The sequence below is a fragment of the Anas acuta genome, chromosome 1, assembly GCF_963932015.1.
Source record: "Anas acuta chromosome 1, bAnaAcu1.1, whole genome shotgun sequence".
In the NCBI taxonomy this organism is placed as follows: Eukaryota; Metazoa; Chordata; class Aves; order Anseriformes; family Anatidae; genus Anas; species Anas acuta.
This window is the reverse complement of record NC_088979.1, coordinates 202,428,628-202,450,026: the sequence shown is the minus strand read 5'-3', so window position 1 is coordinate 202,450,026 and position 21,399 is coordinate 202,428,628. Positions and strand designations below refer to the sequence as shown.

The following is a 21,399-nucleotide window of genomic DNA, read 5'->3' as shown; positions in this document are numbered from 1 at the left end:
GGGCAGCCAGGCCAGCAGCCGGCTGGACACAAAACTCCATCGCTACGCACTAACAGCCTGCAAAAAATAATAAATAAAAAAAAAAAAATTAAAAAAATACTATTATTCCTCCGGCTGTCAAGAATTAAGCGAAGACCCGGTGAGCAGAGCAGCCTGCAGCCTCTCTCTAGGATTACTGCTCACCCAAGCTGCGGGATTGATCTTCCTCTGAGCCTCCCCACGCCCGCTCTGAGGGGCTCCCCTCCTCGTTTTGTCCTAGCCGGAGGAGAGCAGCGGGGCACGGGGTGGGGAAGGAGGAGAGATGAGGATGCCAACCAGAGCCGAGATGCCTGGAAGGGCTTTTCTGGGGATGAAGGAGCCAGCAAGACGCCTTTGATTATTCCCTGAGATTATTTCTCTCTCTCTCTCTCTTTTTTTTTTTTTTTTTTTTTTTTTTTTTTTGGGCAGAGACATTTCCCAATTAGCCCAATCAGGCTCGGAGATCCTAGGTGTCAGTAGTGAGTAGGGAGCGAGGGAAGGCACCGGGAGGAATCGAGGCAGCAGCCCCGAGTTGCTGCCGTGGGAGAGCGGCGGCGGCGCTCGCAGCCCCCGGGCGCGCTCGGAGGCGGCGGCCCCGCTCCTGTCCCCATCCCTGTCCCCGTCCCCGTCCCCGTCCCCATCCCCTGCAAACTCCGGGACGAGGAAAAGCAGCTTCGGGTCCCCCTCCGGCGACAACCTTCGCCCCCTCCGCTTTCTCCCCTCTCTCAGAGGTGGGTGGGCTTGGGGAAAGGAGGAGCAACTGGCCCACTCTCTGCAAAAAAAAAAAGAAAAAAAAAAAAAAGGAGAGAAACGTAAAAGGATTTGTATTCCCGATTTTATTTATTTATTAATAATAATAATTATCATTATTATCCCTCCCGGGCGTGCTGGGCTGGTGCTTCCACACCTCTCCCAGTATTTTTTTTTTCGGGGGGGGGGGGGAAAGAGGGGTGTGTGCGTGTTTGCAAAAGAGCCTGGGTGTCAAAGCCCGCTCGGCAGCCACCATTGGCGAGGAGGAAGGGCTGGCTGGGGAGGAAGGGCTGGCGAGACAGCCGCAGTGCGAGCCCTCCCCGGCGGGCAGGAGGCGGCCGCGGAGCCGGGCATGGCCCCGGAGCGCATCCCCCGCTCGGCTCCTGGGTCCCCCCCTCCGTGCTCGATTTAGAGGCTGGGGAGGGGAGGGGGGGGGAAGGAAGGGAAGGGAAGGAAGGGCCGGGGGAGGGTGGGAGGGGGTGATTTGGGGAAGGAGGAGGGGGTGAGAGGGGGGGGGGAGTGAGAAGTGGAGCTGCGGTTTTTTTTTCTTCTCTCTCCCCCCCCCCCCCTCCCCCATACACCCCCCCCCCCCCCCCGTGCTCTGGGCGAGCCAGACGCGGTTTGCCCAGTGCAGGGAGAGGGGCTCTCCGCGTTCCGCCTCCGTGGAGTATTTGGGATTGGAGAGAGAGAGAGAGAGAGAGACACACGCACACGCACACACACACACACACACACAGACCATCTGCAGTGTCAATGCGGCGCCTGCTCTGAAGACTGAAGTGGGGGGAAAGGAGAGGAAAAAAAAAATAATTATATATATATATTTAAAAAAATAATAATAATAAACCCACCCAAAGCAAGCCAGGAGCTTTCCCAGGTAAGGAACATTCCCCCCCCCACCCCCCCCACCCCAACTCACCTCGCCCTGCTCGGGAAGCGGGGAGCGGAGGGAGGATGCCCCGGAGGATGCCCCGGGAGGGCCGGCGGGGCTGCAGCGGTACCTGCCCTGCACACCTGGGCAAGGATCCCAGGAGGAGTCCCCCCCCCCCCCGGTGCTTTTTCCACCCCCCCCGGGTCGTGGGGAGGGGGTCGGGGCTGTCGGGCAGGGACCCGCAGAGCCGGGGGGGCTCGGGCACGGCCCCTCCGCTGCTCCCTGCTCAGGAGGATGCTCGGGGGGGGTGGCAGCGGGGAGCCTCCGTGTCCCCCACCCTCCACATCCCCATCGAGGGGGGGGTGGTGGAAGCGTTGTCCGCGTGCCCCCCCCTCCCCAAAACCCAGATATTTTGGTCCCCGGTGGCTTTTTCCCCAGGCACAAAGCTCAACTTTTCTCCCCTGAGGAAGCGGCTTCAGCGCTGCAACCTGTCCCTAATCACCCACCCTCCGGACACCCCGACCCTCCCGGGGGGTTATTCCCCTCCCTCGGTGCCCCAGTGCCTCCCCCGGGCTGGAGGCATTCGCAAACTTTTCCTGCTCCCGATGAGGTTGCAGCTGGACGGGGCTGGAGGCAGAGCCTTTTTCCCAGGGAGGATCGGACCCCCCCAAAAAAATATAGACTGACCGATGGACGGGGGGGGACAGAGGGGCCACCCCCGTCGGGGAACACCGTGTTGGGAAGGGGGAGACCCCCGTGGTTCCTCTTCCCGCAAGGTGCCGGGGAGTTGGGCTGCCGAAATCCCGGCTGCGGAGTCAGCGCTGTAAAAACCTCCCTCCCTCCTTCCCTCCGTGTGTGTGTGTGTGTGTGCTGCAACCGAAACCTGCCTATTGATGCTCCGCGTTTATCAGACATATGCCCCTAAATTATGCAGACAGGGAGAAGTGATCTAAACACCGAGCCGCACATGGTTTCGGTGGAAATATAATACTCCGGCAGCAGATGAGTTCCTCCCAGATAAACAAACCCACTTGCTCAGCCCCAGCAGGGCTCAGCGCTGTTTGGGTTTGGAGTGGCTGCATGTGGCTGCTGCATCCCCAGCCCAGAGGAAACCTGCCTGCTGGAGCCCCATCTGCTCCCCCCGCTCTGGGAAAGGGAAGGCAGCCCTCGCCTTGCTGGATTGGGGTGTAGGACCCTCACGACTCGCTTTGGGAAGAAGGGACCAGGTGGGAAGCGTGTGGCCGCGCTCCTCTCCCCTTCAACTTCCACCCCGCGTCTGGCTCCGCTTCGCCCTGCAGCCTCGCCGCCGGGCAGCCAGCGGCAGCCGTGCCACGGAGCTGCCTGGAAAAGCACCTGGGTCTTTCGTGGCTTCCCTCCGGCACCTGGGATGTGAGGTTTTGGGGAGGAAAACGATGCTCGGGTCAGGGGGGAGAGCGATGCCGGGAGGGAGGTTTGCACCGGGACCCCCAGGATGCTCTTACTGCAGGGGAACAATGCTGGTGTCGGGGGATTTTTTTTGCAGCCGATGCGACTGCTTGCAGCCTTTCTGGGGACTTATCTGGAGCGTGCACCAGCCCTGCACAAATATTTTGGAAGGCATAAGGCGTGCTAACTTATTTTCTTTATCTGTCCTCCGTTTCACCTGGGTCTTGTTTATGGAAGCTGCTTAAATCCGCGAGCGGGTGGGACCGGTGGAGCGTGGGGTCTCTGTGATTTTAATTACAGCGGGTGCCTCCCAGTGTGAGATTAGGTGCTTCCTCCCCCTGGCTAAGCCACTGCCTTAAGGTCTCAGGGACGCGAGCCGCGTTTCGTTTGTGCTTTGATTGCCTCGGGAAGCATTTGTGTGTTTGTTTGTGTGCGGGACCCTTCGCCGGAGCTGGGCTTCAAGCGGTGCAACAGATGTGTGCCTGCTTTCCGTGCGCAGCCAGGTTGAAATACGCAACCCCAGCCCCTCCACGAACGCCTGGGATTTTCTTCCCTCCTCTGCCCAGACCCATCCTCTCGGGGGGTGTCTCCTTTCCTAAAGGACCAGTCCGAGGCTTTTCCTTTCCATCCCATCTTAAATGCGCGGCGCTCGGTGATATCCGTAAGATGCAAAATAAATGACAGCCACCCGCTCTGAGCATTGTTTATGTCCAAGACGGGTGTTTTAAAATACAGGCTGACGATCAATCACGCTGCTGTTGGGGAGCTTTTGCTCGCTTGAAGCTTTTTGCTTCAGCCTTGCAGGCGCTGAAGACTGGTGTTAAGTCTGTTCAGCCTGCCTGGCTAGCGGAGGGATGAGTGCTATCGCAAATCCTAGGAGAGAAGCTGAACTTCTCCACCGGGAGAGGAAATATTCGAGCTTTCCCTCATGCTTTCACCTGCCAGCACTCACGGTGAGCCTGGTGCTAGGCAGCCTTATAGATGTGGCCAAGGGAAGGGCTCCGCTCAGCGCCAGCGCTGCTGAAACCTGCCGGGGGGGAGCCAGGAGCCGGCTCCGGCAGCCAAATCCCGGGAGGGGGCAGCGAGGAGGGGAGGAGGGATTCCGGAGCCCCTTTTGTGCTGCGTTTTTCTCCTTTTGCTCAATCGCTTTGTCTACCGATCTCCTCGAGGCTGAAGGGTTGAGATGAAACCAACCTCCTTCCCCGAGCGCCGGGCTTTGATTTGCGCGCTCGATGCGCCCCAGGATGAAAAGCCCTGCAAGGTCTTCGGATGCTCGGGTGTGCCGAGGGTTAACGCTGCATAGGAATTAATTTCTTGTTTGGAAGGGAACTCTGAAAAGCTTCCTAAAAAGCTGAGGATGACGCTGGCACAGTAGGCTTGTGCTCTACGTGCTAGTGCATTGGGATCCTGCCTGGGGAGGGTGTTGGAGGTAGGGCTTTTGAGTTTTGGAGGTGGTGGTGCCAAAGTTTGTGGCTTGGCATTGTGTGCAGGCATTTTCAAGCACAGTGGCACGCTGTGATCATCTGTCCTGGGAGTCACTTGCCTCTTCTTGATTTATTAGCCACAATCCTCCTACAATGCTGATAGCAACTGAGCCCCAGCATCACCCCTGCGCTGCAGCAGTGGTGGGTCTCCAAAGTTTTGTGTCCTGTCCCCCCCCAGCAAAGAATATATTTTTTGGGGATATGACCATTTCCCTTCAAAAAGCCCTCAGATGGCTTGGGGCTCAAAAAACAAAGCCCTTTCTGCTCCCCACCACTGTGACGAGAGGCTTCAGAGGGCTCTTTCTGACTCCTTCCTTCTTGCTTGCATTAATAGTCCCCAGCCCCTGCAGGCGCCCAAGGCCATGAGACTTCCCATCTGGGCAGCACGCTGACTTATTGCAGGATGCTAGTGGTGGGCGTGCTTCCCTGCATGGCTGCCACTGGGCTGAAAAGCACTTTATACCCCTGGGGTTGGAGTTCTCAAGAAGACTGAACCAAAAAACCCTCACTCAAAGCATAAATAAATGCACAGGGTTCCCCAAGTGCTTTTCATTCAGGTTGTGAAGTACTTAAAGAGTGAGAAAGTATCCTCATTCCTCTGCAAAAGATTGGGAAACTGAGGCACAGAGTGGAAAAAGGTTCTTTCTGACCCCATTTACTGGTGGGACCCTTCCCTCAGCACCATGGGATGCAAAATTAACCCCAAGGTGTTTTTGGAAATGGGAGCAGTGAGTGGTCCCCTGCCCTTGAGCCCGTGCTTCCACGGCCAGAAGTAGTGCTAGATCAGGGCAGAGCACTTTTAGGATTGCAATTTTTGCAGGTAAAATGACAGATGGGTGCTGGAAAATGAGAAACGCTCACCTTGGGTGAGCACGTGGGCCAGGGGGCAGCTGTGCTCCCATGAAGCTTGGTTCCTGTATATTTAAAATTGGGTATAAAAAGATTTTAATGACCCTTGGCAATGGAGCGATCGTTGCAAAAATGGGTAGTATTGTGATGCGGACAGTCTGGGTAGTGATTTTCTCCAACTGGTATTTCATTCTGTGATTTATTTATTTATTTTGACTCTGTTTTTCTTTGTTTTTCATTGGCCAAATTCTTCATCGCCAATTCTGCCAAATTGTCCACTTCCTTGCTTGGACACATCTTGCAAGGTGCTAAACAGGCAGCCAGGTGAGAGGCTCCAGGTCTGTGCCCTGCATCCCCTACAATGGGAATCACTGCAGGTGGCATCTATCCTGCAGCCCTTTCCTTTGGAAAAAGACAAACAGACCAACAAAAAAATACTCTTTGAGCACCTTAGAGGTGCTCTGAGGACTTCGAAAGTTTATCCTTTGCTTTGAAAACCCAATGGTCATCCCATTCTAGACACCACTAATACACACGGCTCAGCGCTCCAGCAGCATGAAGCTTGCTGGAGACTCAATCTTTGCTGAAGTAGGATGGTGACCACTGCTTCCACCTCAATGCTGATGCCAGGAGACCCCCAGGGCTGGAGGAGAGCCTGAAGGCTTGAGCAGGAGCAGTGACTGGGCTGAAACCCCCATTCCTGCTATGCTGCTGATCAACAGGTAGTTTGGACCTTACTTTGGGGGGATTTTGCCAGGAATAGAGAGGTTGCCCGCAAACTCTGGGACCTGCTTTTACTCCAGACCTTGCTGCCAAGGAAGTGTTTAAGGCTGTAAAACAGAAATCCTGACCCATGAGGCAGGAGGTTGAAGTTCACGAGCTTCTTCTGAGTAGGAATAGAGCAAAGCTGCAGTGAGTTGGGCTGGAGTGACCCAGGAGGGAGCCCTGGCTCTGAGCTCCCCTCCAGCTGCCTCATCCATACACGAGCAGTCTGCCGGGGCTTTCCAAGCCATCAGCCATAAATTTACGGGAGCTGACTGGCACTCGAATCTCCCTTGTCCTTCTGACAGGGCGAATGTGTGGCTCTAATGCAGATAATATGGGGCAGGTTCCCATCGCGGGCATTTGCATGATATACACTCACACGCTTCCCCCTCCTCACAGCTTGTGAGGGGCAGGGGAATAAATCTTAATGCCTGGTGAACCCTTGCAGTGATGCTGCACCCAACGCATGTAAATGGTTGCAAAATGAGCTGCCCTGACCCAGCTGTTGTTTCTCCTTGAGCATTAAACACTACACGGGGGAGGAAGGCGGAGGGTGGTGGAGTTCTTCCATCTCAATATTGTTTTCCTTTGAAATCCTGACATGATGCTGGACTTGGGGACTGCATGTAACCATCACGATTTATTTACTCGTTGCATGCGAAACAAGGAATGAGCACTTGCCACCAGCAGCCCCTCGATGCTCTTCCGATGCTCAGCGCTAAACTGTTTGGTGCCTGAGCATAGAGTTATAGGAATCGGAGCGGCGAATCAGCAGTAAATCAAAGCCTGGATGGCTCCGTACCCGGCTGCGGCGAGATTTAAATTAAAAATATCTCGAAGAGCTCATACGTCAAGCGCTGGAGTTGTGTCAGTCTGGACTTGAGCAGCCAGAGCTGTGCCCCTGTGAAACAAGAACCAGGATGAGCCCTCGTATTGATCCCCAGCTTAAGGGGGAAATTGCTACTTCATTTCTTCTTCTCTTCTGTCTTTGCTTTTCCTTCCTTTCCTCTTCACCCCCCCTCTACCCCCCGAAAGGAAGATCATTGTGCTAGGAAGTTGGGAAAAGGCTGGCAGATTTGCTGCACACACGCGTGGCCCTGCTTGACTTTATCGTGAAAAAGGATTTTATTTTATTTTATTTATTTTTTTATTGTGACCGGGGATTTGTCCATAATGTAGTGCTGGAAAGAAAACTCATTTAGAGACTAAGGAGGTGTGTCCGGTTACAATTGCCTATTGATGGGCCAGCAAGTGCTCGGTGTGCGCTACGGCTTTGTTTTATTTTAAGGAAACTTATTCTGGGCTGTCAGGGGGAGACTGATTTGCCGGAGCGCTGCCCCACAGCCCCCAGCAGGTCCCTTGGTTTCTTCAAGTCTCGTTTTTCCCCATCTATCTAGTGTGGGGGGCTGTGGCACCCTGGTTTCATAGAAGTGACTGTCATCCTCTCACAGCGTTTTGCCCTAATGACCTTTACAAATGACTCACTTTTGGTCAATGAGATGATAAAACTGGTGAGGCTCTGGCTGGGAGCTCACTCTCTGACACGAGGACTAGCCCAGTGGACAGAGTTAGTAGTCACCGATGGCCACTGGCCCATCCCTAGGGTCTTGTCCCCTTCTTCTGGCAGGGAAAAGGCTTCTGGAGGTGGCGATGAGCAGAGCTGTTCTAGGCTGGGGGGAAAGCAGAGAGAGGAGGTGAGCTGGGAACATAACCATGCTGGTTGTGGAGCTAACCAAAGGCTTTTCCATGTAATTTTGGTACTTTAGTTAAAAAAAAAAAAAAAAGGCAAATTAGAATGGGCACGATTTACTAGCATGACTTACTAGCTTAAAAATGCGACTCGCTGGAGAGTGTTGTGAAGCCTGCTTGATTTGTTAGGATTTTGGTATAAGTCTCCAAATTCTTGCTCAAAGCTGAGCAACAGGTGGAGCTTTGTGAGCGTTACCCTGAGCCGTGCGTGTGCTGGGGGGCGTGTGGGGGTATTTGCATGGCTGATTTCTCCCCTGTAGGTGCATGCCTGCCCCAAGGCATCTTTTTTTGGCCCCACTCTCCCCACCGTGGTGTCCTCTTGGCCAAAGGGGGGTTTGTGAGCACTCAGGGACAGCATGGAGGGGCGGTTATGGGTTTACACCCCAGCTCTTCCCCCAACAGAGCCACCCCAAAAGGGCATTTGCCTCCTCACCCTGAAGAAGGCAGGATCAGCCCCTAAGTCCTCCTCCTGCGCCGAGCTGCTATGGTGATGAGTTGCTATAGAAACGCGTAGTTAGCATTATTATTTATTAGCCAAAGGTGCTTCTTTTCATCTCCTAAACGCGGGGTGGGTGCCAGGATGAGCCCGGTGCTGGGTGCGGGGTGCTGCCCGCGCGGGTCGGGGGGTTATCCTTCCCCACGAGCCAGGCTTCAGCGAGCGTGCTGAGCGAGCCCAGCGGGCTGAGCTGGTTAAACAAATCCCCCAGTATGCTCCGTCACAGGTCCCTTCCTTCGTCAGATCCTTCCTTTGGAGGGGGATTTGAGCGAAGCGTTTCATTATAATGAGCTTAGTTATTTCCCAACTAGTAATCGCGTGTCGCCATTTGGTGCGACGGGTTTGCATTAAGTCCTGTAATAATATGTCTATTCATCCATCACAAATACCATATTCACAGGACCTTGTAGCGATTGCCGAGTAAATACCTTCTCTTATCTCTTTGCATGCGCTGCTCCTTGCTGTTTTGCTGAAGTCCTGCCCTCTCTGCAAACCCATCCCTCCGTGCTGGCAGGCAGGAAACCTCCTCCAGAGCTCCCATCCCGGGCTCCTGCTCTTCCCGAGCCCCCCTGCAGCCAGGCACCCTGCCAGGCTGTGTGGGGAGATGCTGCTGCTCCTGTGCTGGCTGCAACCCACGGGTGATGCCGTGCTAGGGGTACCCCTCTGCCTTCCCTAACTATCGCTTTCCAGATGCTGTGGGTGGGATGAATCCTGGTTTGGGGTTGTCCTTTGCTCCCCAGGAGTGAGTGGAGCAGTAGGAAGAAGTATCTCCTGTATGGCTTAGGTGCTGAGCACCCACGTGTTCTGTTTTGCAGCATGGGTCATCCACAGAGCATCCTTCAACGACACTTTGGGGTCGGTTTGGGGAGTCTGGGGAGTGCCCAGCTGGGCAACAGAGGAGGGATGCAGGGCTGGGTGCCTGGGTTCATGGCTTCCCCATGAAGCTGGCAGCACTGCAGAGGTGGCTTTGTGAGGAAACCTCCCCCTGTCCCGCTGTCCTTCATGGCCCAGCAGCTCTGGGGATGTTGAATTTGCTGCAGGGGGGTGGCTCAGTGGGGCTGGGAGGTGAATGGGGTGTCCAGAGGCATGGGAAGCAGCAGGGATGCTTTTTCCCTCCAGCCAGGGCGGGTGCAGTGTAGCCTGGAGATGAAGGGCAAAATGCATTTGAAACCTGTGTCTCCTTGCCCCCCAAAACCCTAAAAACCACTCCTCTTCCTCCTCCCCAAAACAAAACAAAAAAAGGAAAACCAAAAATAAACATTAATAAGAAGAAACGGCACAGGTTTTCCAGACTTTGGGCTGCTCTGGGCTCTCCGTGCACCTGCAGCAGATGCTCCCCAGAGGGATGAGCCCTGTGGGGTGGGAGGGATGCAGGAATGGCTGGACCAGCACAGGATCCTGCACGTGATGTGTGGGGCAATCTCTGCTGTTGCTTGCAGGCTGTGGCCCTTGAAGTTCCCTGAATTCCCCCCCTGCTTTCCGTCTCCCCAGCCTGAGACTAGGGAACATCCTTCCCAGCCTTTGAGGGAACAAAAGGAGGCTCTTTTAAAGCACCCCCCTCGAGCAGGAATAAAACACCTTCCTTTACAGGGCCCGTTTCATCTCTTGAAGTCAATCCCCTCGAGCTTTGTGTTTCCCTTCTTGGAAGCCGAGCTCCCTGCGGAGAAGAGAGAAAAACACCTGGGGTGCAAGAGCAGGGGCGCAGGTGGAAGGAGGGATGGGGACGGGGGGCTGAATGTTCAGCCTTCCCCCTGCCTGAATCCCCTGAGACCCCATGAGATTCCTGCAGCTCTTCGGTGTAATGCCAGTGGCTGGATGCATCCCCAGGCAGGATGCAAGGTGTGGAAGGTTTGTTTTTGTTTGAGCTTCATCCCCTTGTGTTCAGGGGAGGAGCAGAGCACATTTCCCCTGCTCCTGGGTGTCCTGCATGTGCTACCCCCTCTTATTCCCAGTGCAATTAAGCGTAGCACTACTTGGGACCTACCCTAAAGGAAGGAGGCGGGAGATAATGAAAACTTGCTGTGTTTTGGTAGGGTTACCCATGTGAAGGTGGAGCTAAGGGGATCGTATTTTGCTTCTGCCATCACTTTTCTCCATCCTGAGCTGCCTGGAAATTTGGTTGTGGCCCTGATGTGCTTGGAGAGAGGTCGTTCAAGGGATACCAAGGACCTGGCACCGGTGTGGGATGCCACCTTGGATCCCACCAGCTCTGAGAGCATCAGATCTTGGGTTTCTCCCCAGACACCAGCTGTGAGCTGTCATTTCGACTGCTGGACTCAGAGCATCTTTGCAGTCTTTGTCTTTCCTTCCTTGGCCAAGCTTCTCACCATGGCAAGAGGCACGGGGCATCCCTGGAGCTGCACCTCTCTGCCCAGCTGGGAGAAGGGAGGAACGGGAGGGGAACTGAATATGGAAAGAGCTGGACAGTAAAAGCAGCACCTGTCAGAGCCATTCAGAAAGGATTTTTTTTCCTTCCCTTATAATGGTGTTGCTGCCCTTGCCTGCCTATCCCATTCAAACTGCTTAAAGGGATGCCTTGGAATGAAAGTAGCAACTTTTAGGGCAAATTTCTTACTGTGTAACGTCTCAAAGAAAGCAGGAAAAGGAAATGGCAAGCGGGCATAATTAGGTAAGTATTACCCATTAGGAAGGGAAAGGAGCTATCAAGTCGATTTCCATTTCCTTCTTATTTTACGTGCCTGATTTTTCCGCCTCTCCAGGAGGCGGTGTGTGAAGTAGGTGTCTCCTTAGCACAAAGAAGTAAATAATCAGAACACGGTGCACTGCAAAACTCTTCCCAAAGCTTTCCAAATCTGGACTAAGCTGGGGATTTTTTAGCATCTTCACAAGCCCAGCTGAACTCTCCAGCATCTGTGAGACCTGGTAGAAATTATTTCCTATGTTTGTGCTGGGGAACCGAGGTACAGGTGGGTAGCTGGGCTTGCACATTCTTGGTGTGACCGCCTGTCTGTTCATATTTCTCACTTTTTTTTCCCTATTTTGCATAGAAATAGAGATAACTCCTTACCTCCCAGTTGCTTCCAAACATTTGGGGTGTTTGCAGTGTTGAACCCCCAGAGATGCCCTGATGCACGGTAGGGTTGAGTCCCCCAAGCCACCACCTGGCCCACCCTCATGCATCCCCACATCCTTCCACCCATGGGACCCCCTCTTTTTTATTTTTTTTCTCCCCCAAACCTCAGGTTTTTCTTCCATCTGCGCCCTCTGTTACCCCTCAGGATAACGCGTCCCAGCGCGGGCTGTAATTACGAACCCATCAGCGGGTGAAAGCAACACATTTTGGCAAGGACGTGGGATGGCTTCACCCCACAGGAGAAGCACTCGCCTCCTCCCTCGCCCGCCCCCTGCTCCAGAGGCTGTAAGTGGTGTGATTAAAGGCTGTCAGAAACTGCTGTCGTTGGCACAGTCCGTGGCTGACACCAGGCAGCCCTCAGACTTTGACTCAGCCGAGGCTCATACACATGCACGTGCGCTGTGCGTTAAGTATGAGCCAGAGAAAAGGCATTTTTTTTGCATGCACCGCCCTTTTTCCTGATGATTGGGTCTGTTTTTGCATTATTTTTAGAGAAGAAGTCTTGACTGTGTATAAGATCTGGGTTTTTCATGGCATCGCACTGCCAGCACCTGTCCAAATCTCTCATTCATTTGCACTCGAAGCTGAAATTCCTTTTTCCTTTAGGTAAGACTACACACATACATATATAAGTATGTGTATAAAACATACACTTTTTTACACACACTTGGAAAATAAACATGTTTAGAAAATGCTGTTCTGGTCACTCGGTGCTTTTCTCAGGTCACTGCCAATTCTGCCCACTGTTAGGAAAGGTCTTGAAGGTCCAGGATGAGGTTTCTGGAGCAGGAGTTTGGCTGCACAGCCAGAGCGAGAGGGGGTTTAGGACAAGTCCAGTTCTTATTCCTTCACCATCCCTTGATTTCTGTGCAATCTGTCAGGTGCTGGAGGGGGAAGGATATTTTTTTTTCTAGTTTGTAGAGAGGAGAGAAAAGAAAGGAAAAAGTTTGAGGTTTTGCTCCACCACAGGACTGGCAATAAAAGGTTTGACCCTGAAAAAGTCTTAATGTCTGGGAACGTGGCTCCCAGTGAGCTGGGTTACTGCAATATTTTTCAGAAAGTGCTGGCCCGGTGCAGGCACTCCTGATGGCAAAGGGGTCGCTCAGGGGATGCTCACCTGCTCTGCCTTCCCTCCTTTTAGGTATGGGTGTGTGTGGAGGAAAATTTCATGGGTATCTGCAAAAGTTACAGCATGATGCAGAGAGATGTAATAGTGACTTGGAAGAGAAAAACACGGTCCTGTCCATGAATAAGTTTCATTTCGTGGTTGTCCTCTCTCCCCTTTCCATCTTTCCTTCTCCTTCCCTGGTAACGCAGAAGCAGCTTTATTTTATAATAAGCAAAAAGGTCTCCAGGTGTGGGTTTGTGCCTTTCTGCATCTCCCTGTAATGGGCAACTTGCTTTGCCACCCATAATTTGCCTCTTCCAAGGTCTCCTTGTAGGCAGAAGGCTATTACAGCAACTGCCTAGTCCCAAACACAAGACAAAGCCTCAGGTCAGGGTTAAGAGGGAGTGGATTTTAAGCTGCAATATGTTGTTGCTGCAGCAGGGTGCTCAGCAGAAGGGACCCAAACCTGCCCGCGGTGATGCTGCTACATGGTGGGGAACATGGATGGAAGGGTGGGAGATGAATGTCTCGGCCTTCCTACACAGAGGAAAGAATCAAATGTCTGCCCTATATCAAATATCATGCTCGATTCCTGTGGGACTGAGTTATTGGTGAGGAGGAAGCTGACCTTCTCCTGTATTTATGAACTGAGTCTCTCGTTTGCTTTGTTTTTGATTTTTTTTCCCCCCTCCTGTTGCAGAAGGAGTGCAATACTTCATTTCGCAGGAAATAATATTTTCTTCATTTTCTCCCGTGGTGGGGTTACTTTTTTGTTGGTTTTTTTTTGATTTTTGTTTTCTAAATCTTGGTTCAGATGATCAAGCTTTCCTCCCTTCAGCTTTCCTTGCTTTATAGTTCACTTGGCACTCCGGGCCTGTGCTGCCCACGCCTGTGCGAGTCCATCAGTTTTACTGGAGCCTGGGGGTATTCCCCTCTTACGGCTGCTGAGGGTGAACAAATTCTCCTGGAACTGGACAAACACGTTAATATTTTAATAGTCACACCCCAGCAAGCTTGAGAATTAGCAGTCAGTGTTTCCCTCATTGCTGCACACATCTATCCTTTCTCCTGGCTGCCTTATCCGCAGCCTTCCCCGACACAAACTTCTCTGCACATCCTTTCCTGCAAGAGCTGGTCAGGAACATCTTCAGAGCAGCGAATCCTTCAGAGCCCCAGGTCCTTTTCCTTCCTCTTCTGCCCATGGAGAGCAGATTTTTTGGAAACTCAAGAGCTCTGTTTCCCACACATAGGTCCCTTGGAGTTATTTGAAGGTACTTTGCTGAAGTTCGCAGGTGACTTTTGAAAACCTTGGCCATTGCGTTCATGCGTGTATATATATATATATATATTAATCTGTTCTCTCTTCCCTCCTGTTTTCTTTCTCTGTCAGGAATCCAGCTGTGCAACATGTGGCACTTGTAGAACTTGGAAGGCAGGAAGATCAAGCAAACACAGAGCTTTCAGCAGAAGAGATAAATTTCCAGGCTAAATTCAAGCCACGTAGACCCAGTCTGTTTTAGTTTTAAAGCCCCGCTGGTAGTGATGTGTGGGAGCTGTAGATATAAAGCCAAGGAGAGAAGAAGAGTTTATTTGTATTATTTCTGGCACCTCTGTAGAAAAACCTCTGTTCTGAGGTCGTGGTGCTTGGCACAATGTTAGTCTGCATGGGTCCTACCACTGAAACTGGCTGTTGAGTGCTACCTTCGTGCATGATTTGAAGGCAGAGAAAAGAGGGAATTTTCTTCCCAAAACGAGTATTGTAGCTGCAGGAGGAATGTGTCGGATTTGTGGGGGTGGATGGCATGCAGATGGCCACAGAGCAGAAATATTTTGTTATTCATAACCCATTGAATTGCGAGAGCATTTTTTGCACCTGTGGACACCGCTACAATTTTTTATCCCAGCCCTCTGGCATCGGGCAGGACCGCAGCTTCAAGGTGTGGGCTCCCCGTGCAGGCAGCTGATGGGGATTTCCTACCTGCAGAGCACACAACAGGGTGTGATGGGCCCATAATATTGAGCCATGGCCATGGATTTGGAGCCTGATTTGCTCCAGGCATCTCCTGCGTTGCCTGGCTGTGTTTGCTAGCACTGACCTCACAAGGGTCCATCTGGCAAAGGGGTTTTAGGTGGGCTTGCTGCTTTTTGGAGGAGTCCCTGTCCATCCTAAGTGTTTCACTTTTGTTTTAGTAAGTTAAAAAAAAAAAAAAAAAGCAAATAAACCCACAGGTGGCACCCAGATGTGCTCCCCAGGCCCATCCTAATAAGCTCAGCAGCACCCATTGCGAACCAAAGCTGCATTCAGCCTAACCCCACCGCCAGCAATGCAAACTGCATTTCCCTCCCTCCCTAATGCGAGCAAAAGATTTACAGGCTACAACTTTTGAAACCGGGGCAAATTTGAGCCCAGCTTCCCGTTGGAGAGCTTGTCTCATGTCATGAAAACCCATCTGCAGCCACCCGAGCCTCCCTGCCGGCCCCAGGCTGTGTGTCCCAGCCCCGCAGGAGCCAGGGCTGCAGCCCAGATGATGCTCCTGAATCGGAGCGGTTTTGTCCACATCCCAAAAAAGGCAGGGGTTCCCGGGCATGGGCTTGCATGCTTTTGACAGTATTTAGGATTTGTGCATTGCTCAAAGCGCAGCTGTTGGCCCTTATGTTGGATCTCCCTCTGTCCTAGAGCGGGAGGAGCAGAGGGAGCTCAGTGCAGGCTTGCATTGCGATGCCCTGTGGGGAGCAGAAGGGCATGTGGAGAGCAGTCCTCAGTGGCTCTTGATCTTTCAGCACCTGCGCATCTGCTCTGCAGTGTTTCTCCGTGTCTTGCATCCTATTACCAAGACCTCCATTGCTAACGCCCAGGATTTCACCAGCAGAGATGACCTTCCCGCACCCCCACCTCCCCAATGCCTCCGACACAGGTGCCTTTAGACCGTGCGTGAGCAGACAAGGCTAAAGCAGATGGTGTTTGGATCTGGATTAAATTAGAGTTTGGGGTGACATTTTGCTCACAGCTGACTGAGCAAACAAGGAACTTTCTTCTGGGTAGTTATGATCTAGATCTGAAACCGGTGGTTATTGCAACCCCCTAAACTATCTTTTGCAGAATGAAAGAGCTCGTAGGATCGTTTGTGGTGCTGGGTTTTCTCTGTAACACCCATCCTTATAGAGCTGATGCTTTGTGGCGATGCATCTGCAATTGGGAGGCTGTGCAAACAGCTGAAACAATTGAATCGTCCTCCTCGTGGCTGCTCTGGGGTGACTTGTTGATCTGCTGATAGCATCGTGCTAAGTGAAGGATCCTGCAAAGTGCAGAGCATCTGCACCTTCCATCCGTGTCCAAGAGCCTGGCCCAGAGAAGATATTTATGGGAGGGGAAAGAGAGAATTTGCTTTTTGCAGCTGTGTTTTGCACCAGCAGCAAGCTGCCTACCGAGTGCCATTGCTGGTGGCTGCCTGGCAGTGTCTCCTCCCGGTGTCTGTCCCTGCAGGGATGCACCCGTATAGATTGCAGAGAGCTTTAGCAGCAGAGGGGATTGATCAGACACCTCCTCCCTGCCTCCCACCAGCTCCGCAGGCTGGGTGCCAGCAGCCTGTATCATTTCAGGACGCCCTGGCCGCGTCCGTGCAGACACATGGCTGAGTACAGTGACCACCGGACTATTTAAAGCAACTTCAACAATGACACTTGAGCGTGTAATGCACCCATTCTGCTGAGGCTGGCAAAGTGCTTGCAGAGCGGATGGGTTTAAGACTGATGGGAATTTACCACTCCGGAGCCATTAGGGCATGCGCGTGCTTCTAAAAAACTGCACCGGAGGAGAAAATAATTGAGAAAATCAGCTATAAAGGAGGTTCCCCTGGTGCTGCACACATGGCTCTGCGGAATAACTGTTGTGTCTTTGTGGCAGTGAGCTGGGGGTTGAACACATGGGCTGTGGGCCTGGCTCATCCGTGCTGACTCTGTGTCACCTTGGCCAAGCCCTCTGCTCCCTGGACCTCTGTCTCCTTGGGGTGTTTCTGGATGGAAATTTTTGGAGATAGGGTTTGGATATTTGTAGGATTATTTGGTTATTTTTGCAAGCAGCGATGTGTTATTTTACCGAGCGGGGATGAAATGGTCCTTCAGGACAAGGTGTGATGTGCTAGGGTGATGTACGACAGGATGGCAAAATAGCAGCAAGGTCACGGCATCAGGGTCTGCACCACCTGCTCCTCCCAAGGTTCGGGTGGTTTTAACATACTCAGATATAGTCTGTAAGTGAGAGCTGCTGCTCCTGATTCTGCGAAGTCTCATGATTTGGTAACACCTTCTAGGCTTGGCGTTAAATATTGGTGTTGAGAAGGAGTTGGAAGGAGATAGGATTGTCCTTTGCTCATGCAGCCTCTTCTAAACACACGTAGAAGGGCTCAGGAATATTCTGTGCATTTTGGAATATTGCTTGTTTCTAAAGTTCAGCAATTACCTGCTCTTTTTCACCCCCTCTTTCTCCTCCTTGCAGTTGCACCTCTTGTTTTAATACATGTTTTCCAAGCTCACGAGCAAGCCAAAAATGGAGTTTTCTCCCCCGAACTTTAATCTTGTATAACTGATTTGACCTCAGATGTGTCAGTAGCTGGAGGAAGCCCATCTCAGGGGAATCAGGAGAGTCAGGAGCTGTGGGATCAATGCACTATTCATGCAGAGGGAATGTTTTAGTTCTTACAGAACTTGCAAATCTGCAATCTGCCCACGTGTCCCAGTCTCTTCTCATATCCCTTTTACTAAATTGTCTCTACCCAGTTTTTTTTTTTTTTTCTCCCTCCTCCACTTCCAGCCTTCCCTTCCTTGTGTCAGAGCCTCCTCCTCTTGTGCTTGCCAGTTGGGTTAATTAAGCTGAGCTGCAGCATAACTCCATCAGGGAGCACAGAAGAGTTTTCCTTTGCTGCAGTGCTTAGCACCACAGCAGCCTCCAGCTGACACAGGGAATAAGTGTAGGGAAAACCTGCTTAGTCCCTTCATCCCCAATGTTGGGCATGTTTTACTCATCCTGTGGTGATAGCCCAAGCGCCATCTGATCCATCCTGGGAGCAGTGGCAAGGGCAAATCCTCTACCTGTGACTTACCAATTATTAGGTGCTGTAACCTGGTCAAATTCAGACACTTTCAGGCATATCCAGAAGATCCCCTTGACAGCAGGAGAGGACTCTCCCAATTATTATTACCTGCTCCAAAGCAAGGAATCTTTCCTGTAAGACAGTGGAAAGAATATAACCAAGGCCAAACACACACAAAAATATTGTTAACTTGCAAAAACTTTTCTCCTAATTTAGTTCTCAGAATTGCCCAAGCAATTGTGAATGCAACTTCCTCCAGAGATGTTAGCCCGAGGCAGACACCGAGCTGGGGAAATTGTCCACTGAGCGGTTAATGTCTGTCAAGGTAATGAGGACCTTAAATCTGAGTCCTGCTATAGAACATGGCAGGCAACCTGAGCTATAGGTGTTGCTGTTAATGCCTGGGGTAATTATGTATGCATACCTGCCCTGAACTGGGTGTAGAGAAATCGTCTAATTCTGTGCAAAAATAAATGCCTGCATGCTGTACAGGACACATTTGTGTATCCCCTTGCAAACGCAGCCTGGGTTTATGTATACGACATCAGATCTCTTCTAATCTTCCTGTTAACAAACAGAGCAATGTGATTATCTTTTTTTTTTTGGCCTGTATTAACACAATCCTGTCTCTTGCCTAGATCAGATCCCGGTCATAGGTGCCCTGTCTAGCTCAGTGATATCTCGAGGCGTAATTAGGAGCTGGTTATCCTGCAGCAACAGCTGGGCAGGGCTCTAAGAATAACTTCCCATTGGCCTATGTATGTCTTGGCAGCAGCTAGCTTGTCCTCTGCCTTGCAGTGAAAAAAGTCACTGGAAGAGAAAATTATGGACAAGTTTGAAATAGTTTGCTCGTGTTATTATTGTTGTTGTAGTTATTAATTTGGAAGAGGAGGAGTTGTGCTATTGATTCTCTGCTGAAAGAGCTGCTTGTGGTCTTCTTTTGTCTTCTTCCCAGCCTGTAAAATGAGGTTTTATGGGACTGTGGTGGTACTGACTTCAGGGATGGATGTGTAACTGCTGTTTTTTCTTTTTTTTTTTCTTCATTTTTTTCCCCCCCAAATGATCACAAAGCTGCTGCTTATCAGGGTCGTGTCCACACCGCCTCATTACAGCTATCAGCAGAACAAGTAGTCAATCCCCCTTGCTGCTGCTGGGCTTGAAATTGTGTCTCAGCTGGAGGTCTCTGCTAGAGCAAGCATTGGGCTCTCCATCAGAGCCTTGCCACTTTGTTTGCCTTCTGGATCGGGTGACATCTCAAAAAGCTCCAAGTCAAGTGGGGATGGAAGGTTTTAGCCAAAACACTCTGAGGGGAAGTCCTCTGAAAGGACATCTCTCGTTTAGGCTCATCTCAGATATTTTTTTCTCAGGGGGAATCTTTGAACACAGAAGCTGCACTGAGCAGTGCTTTGCTTAGAACTTAACAAGAAGTTCTCTTATGGCAGTACAGTTGCAATTTATAAACAATTTTAATGTAGTTTTTATTACTTTTGCTAAGGAGGACCAAGTAAAGCATGCAGTAGGTTAATATTGTTCAGAAAATGTCTATTTCCCACTGTAGTTTTCCATTTGTAAAGATGAAGTTATGTTTTGTAGCAATCTCAGAAGACACCTGGAATTTGGAGAAGGTGAACTTTGGGGCAGAAATATGGAGCAGGCAGACTTCTGAGATCTCTTAACAACCTCTTTTCAAGCCCACAGGGCCAGAAAAAAAAATAGGATACTTTTAAGTGGAATGGAGTAAAGACTTTACACACACAAGTTTCCCAGAGGAGCTGTGGCTGCCCCATCCCTGGGGGTGCCCAAGGCCAGGCTGGATGGGGCTGGGGGCAGCCTGGGCTGGTGGGAGGTGTCCCTGCCATGGCAGGGGCTGGGATGAGATCACATTTAAGGTTTCTTCCAATCCAAACCATTCTTTGATTCATGAGGTTATGAACTAATGAGTTTGGGACCTAATTGCCCTAGGTGTTACAGAAACGTGGAAGAAGACTGTCCCTCATGTGACCTGCTCAGGGGCTGAAGGACAGAACAGATGGTGGAAGAGCTGTCACGTTAAAGGCAGAGTGATAAAATGAATGGCATGTGTCTGCCCAGGAGCTTCATGGGGGCATTAAGACTTACCCAGAAGCATTTCAGAATTTGGCCAGAATTAGTATGAAACAAGGAGTCCAATATTTTTTTCCATGATCCCCAGTACGGACGTCACCATAAAAATATCGCTAATGGCTTCAGTAAACCAAAGCTTTTATTTAGGATCGGAAGGGAAAATGCCAGTCAGCACTGCTTCTTCCCGCTAGTGATAATGTGTGTGCTGGACTCAGGAGCTGGCTGAGATGTGAGATGGTCCGGCCACCCCTGCTTTATGGGACTGTACTCACTAATCCCTGTCCTTAGCCTTTCACGTGGGAAGATGAGGCTGAAGGATTTGCTGCCTCAGATCTTTCTTTCCACTGACCCTCTCCACGGCCAGTGGCTGGGGCTCCAAAACAGTTTGGATACCTGCCACAGAATGAAAGGAGGAAATTTTATGCTGAATAAAGCATTACGGGAGTTTCTGTTCTTGCCTGTGCTGCAAACCCTGTGTCACTGAAGAGAAATCACCGTCCCTCTCTCTGTTCCTTCCCAGCAATACAGGACCGTTAATGGCATTTTCTTTCTGTTCCTGCTCCTGCTGTGTGTTCAGCCTATTTCTGAGCGTAAGGTTTTTTGCAGGATTGATGTTCCTTACTCCAGAGGATCCTGGATCTCGGCGAGTACCCTTGCTCTGCATTAATCATTTTAAGCTGGGCAATTTTGCAGTCATTATACGAGTGAGCATCTCTGAGCCATCAAGCACAGGTAACTGGTTATTGAGGCTCGTCCTGTTTGCAGAAAGCCTGATCCTACCCAGCAAATACACTGGATCTTTGTCCCGCTTAATTTCCAAGCTTTATTCCCCATCATGGTATCATTTTTGATTTTTCCCATCCTACTGCTTTTACCCTATGCTTCTCAGGCTGCTCTGCTCCAGCTGCCTTTTGAATATGTAGTAAAATCGCAGGCTTTGAAGATTGGGGATTCTCTCCTGGCTTCTTTGCAAGTGGTTTCTGCAGCTCCAAATATAGATCTCGGTGCTCCAGCAAGCAGCAGATCAAGGTTTAAAGGTTTTGTTTTTCCTGCAAGCCCCATGTTTTATCCTTGCTGGTGCCTCATGTAGATCTAGAGAGAGAAATAGCCAGGGATCACAAAGTCACTGTGAATTTGGAGTTGTTCTCTGTGCCAGGCTTTCAGGAGACAGCTGAAGTATGGTCTCTGTCTTATGAGATTTGGCTCTTCATGGATTTATACAGTGCTAATTACAAGACTTCAGCCTGAGAGAGAGGAATTGTGTCTCACAGATCTTCCTAAGATTGCAAAGCAGGGGGAAACATCCACCCACTGGCATTCAATGCAACAGAAACTGTGTTCTGCAGCCTCTGCCAAAAACAAAATAGCTGCCTGCTGGCTCAGGGGAGAACCTGAGGTCAGAGCCCCTTGTGCAAGGTTTTAGGGGTCACTTCTGGACTAGGTCCAGAAAATTCTAAGGCTTCATTTGAGCACTTTTCAGAGCCCCTGAGGCCTTAAAGGGAATTTGCAAGTGTAGGTGCAGCCTGTGAGGAAGACGATGTCATTTTCTTCATGGCTGTCCTATGATGCTGTACTTGATACACCAGCCGGGAAAACC

At 51.1% G+C, this 21,399-nt stretch overlaps 1 protein-coding gene across 5 annotated transcripts in view; it reads left to right on the top strand.

The window, feature by feature from the left end:
* Positions 1-1,372: 1,372 nt before the first annotated feature.
* PLXNA4 (plexin A4) overlaps positions 1,373-21,399 on the top strand; it is a 405,534-nt gene continuing 385,507 nt past the window's right edge. Inside the window, exon 1 of one of the 5 annotated variants that reach the window (XM_068670110.1) lies at positions 1,373-1,645. The gene's annotated coding sequence lies outside the window, so the exon portion shown is untranslated. Of the gene's footprint in view, positions 1,646-2,573; positions 2,866-21,399 lie in introns of those variants that run through there. The other 4 variants (XM_068670108.1, XM_068670109.1, XM_068670106.1 and 1 more) reach the window with 4 other exon arrangements.